The following is a 10,019-nucleotide window of genomic DNA, read 5'->3' on the forward strand; positions in this document are numbered from 1 at the left end:
TTGAAGGAAATTAAAGATGCCGCTTATAGCTTTTTGTGTTGTGTCAGTCACAGTACAAAATTTATTTTAATAGTACATTGAGTGCTGATCAAACGGTCAAACCGGTCACGCTAGTACATACGAACTCGCTTGATTGCATCTAAACATGCCTAACCGTTCTGCCGCCCCAAAGGTTGACGCATCATTCTCTTTCTTCTCAGGGCAGAAATAATGCGAGCGTGTGTATATTGTCACAAATGACAGACGATAATGAAGGAAAGAAGGGACTGAAATAAACAGGTAATAGGGGCGAACTTGCTTCAAAATAAAATGTACAATTACTAAGAGTCCCGGATATCGATGTCAGCGTAGCAAGAGGATTGAGCGCTGGCGAAAGACTGGTTCGGTAGCGCGCATCGCTGCTTCTTTTGAGCCTTCCCTGGGAGCCTAAAATATTTTACCTCATTCGTTCTGAAAGTATGGATTCTGAGCATTAGCAAGCTACACGGCTCTCCAACGTTCGAACAATCTTCTACGTACATAAAGAAAACACCGACAAGCGTTGGCATGATTTGAGCCACGGCCGCCTGCGTGGGAGCAAAGCACGCTGCGCACTTGGCTAGCTCCGCACGCGGCACTCCTGCCAACTTTAAAAACCTGTCGCGCCGATGAAACACAGAGGAAAACAAAAGCTTATTCACCGAAAAAGTCCACCGGTTCGCAAAAAGTCTACATTCCTCTCTAGCGTACAACGTCTTGAGTCGAAAGATGTGATCTCCCTCAAATTGTCGGCATCGTAATGATGTTTGCATACCGTGTGCCACCACTTCGCAGTTGAGCTCACCAAGGCAAGGAAACACCTTGTACTGTACGAAGTACAGTTTCAGCAGTTTCTCATGGAGGCCGTGGCGACGAATGGGTGTCCACACGCACACCTTGTCTCCGGGTTGGCAGTGAACGTCCCGACAACGAAGGTTGTAGCGGCCAGCATCGACACGTTGCTGGTCTTGAATACTGAGTCGGCTGAGCTGGCGGACTTCTTCATATTGGGCGACGATCCGGGCGTCGTCGCAGGCACCATCCGCTGGGTCGTGGGGTAGCTTCGTGTCAAGCATAGACGCAACGTTTTGGTCATGCACCAGCTGGAAGTGTGTCACTCCACTGGTTTCTTGAGCCGCTGTGCTGTAGACAAACGTGGCGTAGGTTAACACCTCGTACCACGTCCTCTGTCCCACGCCGACGTACATAAAGGTCATGTCGTGTATGGTCTCCTTTAGCCGTTCCGTTAGGTCGTTGGTCTCCAGATGGTACGCCATCGTTGAACGATGGCTGGCGTCACTGAGCCTTAGGTTCTATTCTGTTAGCTGTGCCAAAACGACGACCCTCGGTTTGTAATCAGTATATTCGGTGCACCACGCCTGAGGACGATGGATTGAACGAAGAACTTGACGACTTCAATTGCAGGTCCCGATGGAAACTTTTTTGTCTCGACAGTCCATGTGAGGTAATCTGCGGCGAAAATTATCTACCACATTCCTTGTCTGGATGGTAACAACCGTTAAAGCTAATTAATTCCAATATGTTGGAACAGCGCTGTCGAGGTGTGATCGGCTTCAGGAGGCCTGCCAGCTTCGACGGCGGTTTCTAGTGTCGTTAGCATTGATAGCGCAACCTCGTGTAATAATGGATAATCTTTGGAAGTTTGGGATAATAGTACGTTCTTGCCTTTTTCCTACTGAAGTCGAAGTTTCCAGCCATCGGGTCATCATGGCATGCTTGAATTGTCACTTCGAGGATATCTCTGGGAATCACCAGAAGAAGTGCTGAATTTCTGGCCCTTGTTGTTCCGTTCCATTAGGCCGTTTGTCTGTGGATGATAAGCGCGGTGGTTCGTCGATGGCTGGTGTGACTGAGCCGAAGAACTTTTTGAGTCAGATGAGCCATGAAAGATCACTCGCGATCTGTGATCATCATGTCAGGTGCGCCGCGTCGAAGGAGAATGGACTTGACGAAAAACTTGGCGACTTCAATGGCTGTTCCCGATGGAAGGGCTTTCGTCTCGGCGTATTGTTTAAGGTAATCGGTCGCCACGATAATCCAGCGGTTTTCTTGCGTCGATGTGGGGAACCGCCCAAGTAAATCCATTCCGACCTGCTGGAAGGGCGTAGTAGGGGCAGATATGGGCTGCAGGAGTCCTGCTGGTTTCGTCGGAGGCTTCTTACGTCGTTGGCACTCATGGCACGACCGTGTATACAAATGAACGGTTTTTGAAAGTCTCGGCCAATAGTACTTCTCACGAATCCGGGCGACCGTCCTGCTGTAGCCAAGGTGTCCAGCCGTCGGGTCGTCGTGACATGGTTGAAAGATTTCTTTTCAAAGGCCAGCAGGAACCACCAGCAGCCAGTCAGCGTTACTGGTTCCGAATTTCTTCTTGAAAAGCACGCCTCGCCACAGAACGAAGCTTGACATGTCTCCGGCCAAGACTCACAAAACTAAATATCTTTGACCCTAGAGGTGGTTGATCATCGTACGAAGTTCTGGGTCAGCTCGTTGGAGTGCTCCCATGTCGGTATCTGAACTGCGCCGAGAATTCGGTCGTCATCGTCGTCGTCGGTGCTCTCGGAAGGCGATTCGACTGGGACCCGAGACAAACGGTCGGCATCGTTACGCTTGTGGCCAGACGTATGCACAATGGTTACGTCGAATTCTTGCAGTCGGAGACTGCAGCATGCGAGGCGTCCTGATGGGTCCTTCAGGTTGGCGAGCCAACAGAGAGCGTGGTGGTCCGTGTCAACGCGGAACGAAATCCCGTATAGGTTTGGGCGGAATTTGGTTAACGCCCAGACGACAGGAAGACATTCCTTGCGGTCGTTGAGTAATTTCGCTTTCCCTTAGACAGTACCCGGCCTGCGTAAACGACCACCCTCTCTGCTCCGTCTTATCTTTGGACGAGTATCGCGCCGAGTCCGGCGTTGATGGCGTCCGTGTGAACTTCCGTTTCCGCTGATAGATCGAAGTGTTAAAGGGAAGGGGGCGACTGGAGTCATTCCTTCAGTTCGTTGAACGCTGGTTGTTGCTCCTCTCTCCACTGAAATTTCAAGTTGTCCTTCGTCAGATTCGTTAGCGGTGCATAAATCTTGGCAAAATCGCCAACGAAACGTCTGTAGTAACCGCACAGCCCAAGAAATCTTCGTAAGGATTTCTTGTCCGATGGCTTCAGAAAGGCGGCGATAACGGATGTCTTTGCCGGGTCAGGGCTTACACCCTGAGCACTCACAACTCCGCCCAGGAAGTTGAGCTCGCCGTTAGCGAACTGGCATTTTGACGGCTTGAGTGTCAGTCCAGCATTCTGGATAGTGTGTAGCACGGCACGCAGATGTCTCAGGTGCTCATCGAAGTCGCTTGCGAATACCAATACGTGGTCGAGGTAGACGAGACAGCTTTGCCATTTCAAGCCTGAAAGGACGGTATCCATTACGCGCTAAAAGGTTTCCAGTGCTGTGCACAGTTCAAACGGCATCACTTCGAATTCGTACAGTCCGTCTGGCGTGACGAAGGCAGTCTTCTCACGATCCCCGTTGGTCGACCCTCAATCTGCCAGTACCCACTCTTCAGGTTCATCGACCAAAATATCGGGAGTGGCGCAGCCGGCCTAGAGTGTCGTCGATGCGGGGCAGCGGGTAGACGTCCTTTTAGAGCGCAGCTCTTAGGGGCCCGTTCCCGGCTTGAGCGGCGTCGCCGTCGGCGTTGGCGTCGCCGTCGCCGTCGGCGTCGGCGTAACCAAGGTCATCCCAAGGTCACGTGACCCCTCCCAAGGTCATCTCAAGGTCACGTGACCCCACGTGACCCCCTGAAGGTCACGTGACCCCTCGAGGTCACGTGACCCCTTCCAAGGTCATCTCAAGGTCACGTGACCCCAAGATGACCCCACGTGACCCTTTGAAGGTCACGTGACCCCCAAGTCACGTGACCCCTCTGAGGTCACGTGACCCCCGAGGTCACGTGGTCGCCTCCCCAAGGTCACGTGACCCCCGAGGTCACGTGACCCCTTCCAAGGTCATCTCAAGGTCACGTGACCCCTCTGAGGTCACGTGACCCCTCTGAGGTCACGTGACCCCCCGAGGTCACGTGACCCCTCCAGGTCACGTGACCCCAAGGTCACGTGGGGGTCACCTTTGGGGTCACGTGGCCTTGAGGTCACCCCAGGTCACGCCTCCCCGAGGTCACGTGACCCCCTCCCCGAAGTCACGTGACACCCCCCCCCCCCGGAGCATATTAAAGAATGAGGGGAGGAGGAGGAGAAGGGGGAGGGGTCTACCCTCCCCTCAGTACCCTTCACTCCTCCTCCTCAAGAGCTGCGCTCCAATTCGGCGTTACAGGGATTTGTAAACGGCTTTCACTTTTTTTTTGTTACGGCGCTAAGCCGACCATATAGTCCAGGCAGATATTAAGAGTCCCGTCATTCTTTTTCACCAGGACTACCTGTGAAGCCCACGGACTGTTTGAGTGCTGGATGATGTCGCCGTCAAGCATTCCTTCAACATGCTTCTGGATGACTTCTCTCTCTTTCATCGAGAAACGGTACGGCGACCGATGAACGGGAAGCACGTGGTTATCAGTACCAATTCGATGTTTGGCAACCGTCGTTTGGCGTACCTTTGACGACGTGGAGAAGCACTCACTGAACTCAGCGAGAAGGTCACTGAGTTGTGGAAATTGTGGGGTAGGCAGGTTTGGGAATGATGTTTAACTGCGAAGGCGGCGTTGTCTCTTGTGGCCACGAAGACAGGTCTCCTGATACTCCGGCGTAGTGGCTGATTCGGGGAGCTCATCGGCGTGACCCACAGCCGTGCCTTTCGTAAGGTGCTGAGCCTCCTGTCGGAAGTTCGTCACGAGTGCAACAGTGGGTCCGCCTTGGAACTCCGTGATGCCTCTTGCGACGCCGATCCCTCTTCCTATGTGAAGTTGGACGCTACCTTCCATCAAAGCTTCTCCGCAGATGCCTCTTTCGGTCGCCACAGGCACAAGTACGCTCGAGCGTGGTGGGAAGTTCACGTGAAAGAGAGTACACGTTCTGTAGTTGACGTGGCTGCCATAGTTTTGTGAACCTCGGGCATTGCGACAGGTTTGCGCAGCCTCAACTCGTTGGCTTCCAGGCCAATGACGGCGCTGTATTCGCACAAGAAGTCCATCCCGAGTATAACGTCTCTCCCACAGCCTCGTATAACGACAAATTTTACCGGACACGTCTTGCCGTGAATCTCGACGCGAGCAGTGCATCTTCCAACTGGCGTAATCAGATGTCCCCTGGCGGGCCATATCTGTGGGCCATCCCACGGCGTCGTCACTTTCCGAAGGCGTTGGGAGAGCCTCCCACTCAGTACGGAGCAGTCTGCTCCGGTGCCGACGAGAGCCGACGCGTCGTGACCGTCGATAACGATGTTTAGGTTATTCTTTACCTTTACAGGCGCGTCGGTTTGGCCTCTGGTGGCGTTTGAGTGTGGGCCCTCCAACGTTCGTGGAGAATCTTAGCGTCGGTCGCCTTCGGGAACTCCACTTCCAGGGGTTGCCGAGCCTAGTTTCCAGGCGAGGAGTGAGGGGTGACAGGTTTTCACGTCGGGGTCGGTGCATCGGCGAAGCTGGACTTCGTAGCGACGGTGACCGACACTCTCGGCGGTACGCAGGCTCGGGGGACTGAGCTCGTCGCAGGTACTCGGCGATCTTCCGAGGGCGTTCATCATAACGGTGGCGCGGGTCGTTTGGGTGGAACCCGCGCAGCCCGAGTTGTCGGTAGGGGCATCGGCGGTACACATGGTCGGCTTCCCCGCAGTGGTAAAACAGCTGGCGTCGGTTGGCCGTCCTCCAGACGTCTGTCTTCCTTGGCACAGGTTTCTCTGGGCGAACGTGCGCCTGATCTTACTGTCGTCGGGGGTACTGCGACGTTGGGGCGTCTCTACGGGGTGGCGCAGTGGCTTGGCGGGGAGCTTGCGGCCGGCGTCGGGCCATGATGGCGTAGCTCAAAGTTGGTTCCTCCGGTGCCACCGTGGTGACGGAAACCTCTGGTTGGAGCGCCCGATGCACTTCTTCTCGGACAGCCTCGGCGATGGAAAGGGTTGGCGGACGACTGGCGGTTTACAGCAACTTTCGCAGTTCCTCCCGGACGACCTCCCGGATAATTTCCCGGATGTCCGGCGTACCCGGAGTATTTTTGCCGTTAAGTGGCGTTGATGCAGTGACGCCTGGATGTCGCTGGTAGTAGGAAGCGCGTGCCTGAAGCGCGCGCTCGATGGTGGTTGCTTCAGCGATGACGGCCGCTGAAGGTGTTTTCCTTCACGCCGCGCATCAAAACCCGCAGCTTTTTCTCTTCGGGAGTGGTTGGGTCGGCGCGAATCATAAGGTGGAGAACGTCTTCACTGAAGCTTTTGACGCTCTCGGTCGGCCCTTGGGTTTTGGCTCGCAGGTGTTCTTCGGCACGCTGTCGCCGGTGCTGGTTGGCAAAGGTGCATCACAGCTGGGCTTGGAAGTCTTCCTACCACAAAATTGAGGTTCGTGGTTCTCGAACCAGGTGAGTGCCGTGCCTCCCAGAGCGAAGCAGGCGTTCTGAAGGCACTGCTCCGGTGTCCATCGGTTATGGCGGGCCACTCGTTCCTAATGTTGTAGCCAATCTTCAACATCCTCGTGGTTCTCCTAGTTGAAAGGCGTCGGAGTCCGGTGTGTGACGGCAGAAGCGGCCGGGGTCTCCGACTGGTTGGCCATCGTCGTCCTCCTTGTTCGCTTCGTCTTGGGTGGCAAGGGTTCGAATTCTGGGGGTAGGCCAATGTTCCGGCGGCTTGATCGGATACCGGTCTGGTCTTCGTTGCGTTCTTGGGGGCTTAGGTGCGGACTTGTACTGCGGGAACTCGGAGGGGAGCGCTCCACGGACATGCGGTACCTCGCACCACCACCAGAATGTCACGGGTGGTGACCAAAATAACAATAAATAAAAAGACAGATAAAAACGTTTAATGTGACGAACTGGTACCCAATACAAAAAGGGAATAGATAATAATAACAAAGCGTCGCGAGCGTTGAAGTCGGCGAGACGGCTGAGTCAAGCGCTGGGGCGAAAACTGACTGCAGATCCCCACGCGGAGCCCCTTAGGTAGACGTGTGGGCTTCTGGAATAATCGTCGTAGAAGGTCGGCGTGCAGAACATCCTGACCTCGACCAAGCAATACGATTCTAGAATTTACCAGAACAAGACGTTAGAGTCAACAAAAATGCTCCTCGTGGCCAGGAATCGAACCGTGGCTTTCTGCGTGGAACGCACACGTGATAACTGTTAGGCCACGAGCGCGCTGACTTCTTGATCAGCTGCGGTCGCGGCAATATTAAATTGTTACCTCAACTGTTTTCTTGAAGCTAGGCCAGTCGCTGCAAAAGATTTATCGATGTGAGAGGGCTCAAAAATGCTATTAGGGAAACCACACTACAAAATACACATAGCGCTTCTGTCTTAATTAAATTCACACTTTGACGGCGCGCTCTTAATGGAAAGAATTAACCGGAAGACCTGCATTTCTCAATTGGGGGGTGTTGATTAGGAAACACTGCTGTTCTTTTAAACTATTGCTAAATTTAGGGGAAAATTAAAAATATATTCCTTTTTGTGTTGGTTGATTGCTGGCCTTCAGAGATCCATTTTCCTTTGTATCTTACGGTTTTCACAGCGCCTCATACGTTTTACTGAACACCAGAAACATATAATAGACATAATTTTGTATACATCAAAGTTCCAAATTAAAAAAAAAGCCGTATGTTTAGATTGCAGCAAGTGTTTAACTCTACCACGAAACTTACAAGATTAGCGTTCACTAAACTGTCTAATACAGTCAGCTCTTACCTCTTGTCCGCGCAAGTTTAACGTAAAACATTTATTCGCCCATTCTTTGACTTTTGGCAGCGTATCATCCTTGTTTGAATAGACGGAGACATTTATAAAGAGGACGAGACAGAAAGTTGTGTTATCCAGCCGCTGCAAATACTAAAAAAAGCGTTACAGGATTGATAAAATTTGGTTATATTGAATCTTAAATATATGACCCGTATTAGTTATTTTATTACTATATGATTATACTTCAGTTAAAATATTACAATATTTCACCTTAACATATACCTCAGTCAAACTTACAAGCTCGAGCTCCTAGTTCAAGGGGAGACATTGTTTACGTGAAATATCGCACTGCATGACCAAGTACCGAGGAAAAACTGTTGTACTTGTTGAGAAAAGAATATTCGCGGCAAGAATAAGTCAAAATAATGTACATGGAATTTGATAGTAGCAGTCGACGTTTCAGTGCGCAAGAAAAACACATGAAGCGCGTGATTAGTAGTATAATGTTCTAGTAGTAATATGCTTATTGAAGTATTGCCCTTTTTACTTTCTCTAATATCCTGTATTAAAATTGTTTTAAATAGGAGGTAGATTAGTACTTTGTACTGCTCTCTTAGCTAAACAACTTCAAGTATTTTACGAGTCATTCATCTAGAATATAAGATGTCTAATGAGACCCTCGTTTGCGTGAGATGCCTTGTGGCTCCCGAAATAAATAAAAGAAAACAATGCGTCATAATTTCCTTTTAGGAGCACGAGCACCAGGTCTCATAGTTTATTACGCGAACATACAAAAAAAATTTCCCGATAAAATCAACCGAAAGAATAACATGTTGAGGTATCAGTCAAACAAGTACTAACCCATAGTATTCTGGTGTCCCTGCTGAAACTTCTTGTTCTAGACCACTCTTCAAACGAGTTACTTAATTTGCAAGCCACCAGCGACTCCGTTTTATTTGTTTGTTTTTTTTTCTAATCAATGACAGCTCACTTCCGTACATTTTTTCAGTAACTTTGAATCTGAATTGCCTCCCGAAACTTAAGCTAGATGAATAACAACCACAACAATAATATTAACCAAGAGAAACAATGAAAAGGCACCAGAATAAACAGTGAATGCAGGCATACCACTAGAAAGGCTCGTTGAAGTCACATAAAAAATAAGACACCCGCATACTGCTGCGGTGAGTGCCTTGCACGTCCTGCAACTCAGGGACTGCCCACCGGACGGGCCCCGTGAAAAGGAGCTATTGACTGCGGCACCAGGTGCTTTGTATGCAGATTGGGCTTCCTTATGCGAGCCCCAGAGGCTAGGGGAGCGCGTCCCTGGCAGCCAGGCTATAGTGGGACGTCTTCACACGCGCCTGCTTCTTTTCCCAAAGTTCATTTGCATGTCCGCCTGGACGTGACCGGCTGGCTTCCCGCAGCGCAGGCAGACTTCCTTCCCGGCGAGGGAGTACGGGTGGCGGGGCCGGGAGGAGCGCGAAAGAAGATGTGAAGTGTTTGTGCGGTCTGCGGTCTCCAGTCTTTCTCAAGACGTCAGCGGCGTCAGGGCGATGTGCGAAGAACACCGTGACATGGAGGAATAATTTTCGTTTTACTTTGGACCTAAAGAGTTCACCGTTTCGATTTTCCCTGGTAACTCCAACTCTGATCATGCGTCATGCCAGAGTACTATATAAAAGCGAGCTCAAATATTTGAATTTTCGGAACAATGGACTAACCTGATGTGATATAATAAGGCTAAAATGAATGCTGACACGTCTTTAGAAAACAGTAAAAGAAAAGGTAAAACGTTGCAGCAATAGCCCCTACAACCTGATTTCTAACTTCACTTATTCTTCTTCGTCCGTGTTCCACAAGGTCTTCTTTCCTCTGCACGATAATGTGAGAAACATACACGGATTTCTTGTTTTGGGAGTTTATTTTTAGTTAAATTGGTAAAGTGTCCTTCGGTGTTTTTTTTTTTTTTTTTTTTCAAAAAGTTAGGAGTTTATCGGAGTTTGATTTTGCTTGGCCCCGATTCTCCAAACCTCGGGTCATTATTGAGGCGTGCTTCCTATTAATAAATAAATAAATATATGAATAAATAAATATATAAATGATATAATAGTGTAAACGTATGCTAGATAAAAGATGAAACGACCTTGTATGAATTAATATATTT

The sequence above is a fragment of the Ixodes scapularis genome, unplaced genomic scaffold, assembly GCF_016920785.2.
Source record: "Ixodes scapularis isolate PalLabHiFi unplaced genomic scaffold, ASM1692078v2 PGA_scaffold0__279_contigs__length_252992795, whole genome shotgun sequence".
In the NCBI taxonomy this organism is placed as follows: domain Eukaryota; kingdom Metazoa; phylum Arthropoda; class Arachnida; order Ixodida; family Ixodidae; genus Ixodes; species Ixodes scapularis.